This window comes from Fundulus heteroclitus, chromosome 16 (assembly GCF_011125445.2).
Source record: "Fundulus heteroclitus isolate FHET01 chromosome 16, MU-UCD_Fhet_4.1, whole genome shotgun sequence".
NCBI lineage: Eukaryota > Metazoa > Chordata > Actinopteri > Cyprinodontiformes > Fundulidae > Fundulus > Fundulus heteroclitus.
In genome coordinates, this window is record NC_046376.1 from 18,780,951 (window position 1) to 18,782,400 (window position 1,450).

Below are 1,450 nucleotides of genomic sequence, written 5' to 3' on the forward strand. Positions count from 1 at the left end.
CAGTGCCACAACTGAACAGTCGGCAGCACCCTGAGAAATGGCTTAACAAATACACCACAGTCAGACTGAAAACAACATCCTTTGGCTGGTGTAGACTTTCCTGCCAGTTCTCTCTTTAGGAGACAATTTGCATTTGACCATCAGCAGATCAACAAACCCAGCAGGATCCAATATCAGTCACAGATCGAATATACAAACATCTGAACCCCGGAGTTGGTAGGCTTACAGAACACAGAGAGGGAGAGACAGATCACTGTCTTTTATTAAACACTCTTTAAAAAGTTGGTGTAAAATAATTATCTGCAAACATTAAAAGAGGAGTATCATTACAGGTGCATAGTCATTTACATAGTCAGCTTCATATTTGAAGGAGATTCTCCATGTAGACAGATTACCACTTCATTATACAACGAAGCCCTTAAAAATTAACAGTGCCTGGGCCTCTCACACCACACAGTGTGAACAACACATTTTCGAAACCCACATGAGACGGTAACGTTGCCAGTCCAAACATTTATTTAGAGGAAATCAAAAAATGGGAGCTCTTTTGTCTTCCCTTCTGCTTCCTGCCCACAAAATTACATTTTAGCAATAAAGAAGTTTATGAGCTTTGAGTACGAATGCTTGAGAATAGCACTTTGTGGCTATTTTTAAACTCTGCTTGGAGCTGAAATAACATCATAAAAAGGCACATGAATCAGTAAAAATAATGTGCAGGGGGAAAATAAAAAGCCTCCGTCTGTTCCGAGTAGCTATTATAAAATTACAGACAGCTGTCAAGAGAAGACTTTGACATGTGCGACCACAGTGCAAGTTTGACCGGGTTATGCTATAAAAACAATACAAAGCTTCAACCTCAGCCACAGCATAATGGCATGCAGGGCAAATTTTGTAAAAAAAAAAAAAAAAAAAAGAAGAAGAAGAAAAAAGTGAGGAGAAATACTATAATCATGGTTTGATTGGCAAACGGTACAGAGCTGACTTATTTATCAGACAAGACATTGATCTTCTAGTCCTTTTATTCGCTAAAAACTGCAGTTGTGCCCAGGAAGCATTAAAATAGTTGACCGAACCCTTAAAAGCGAGATTAGAACAAAATGCTCTTCTGATTCCAAGTTGTGAAGACAACCACCATCATAGGTAAGTTTAGCTTAGCTCAAATAATGGACGAACTTCATTGTCTGTAAAAACGTAACATCAAGTCAAGAGCACAGCCTTTTCCCTTCCGTTTTTGTTTTTCAAGTATTATTTGTGAAGTTCTGAAACGTAGACAAGAGCTCGGTAAGACCGGGAACACCGCAGGAATAGACCAGAACCGGGTAGCATGAGGAATGAAGACGAAGGACCTGATAACAGCAAGGGGCTGAGCTGACAATGTATGAAGGAAGGAAAAAAACGGAGGCAGTGTCAGGTGGAACTAATTACACAGGTGAAAAGAATAAGATCAAAT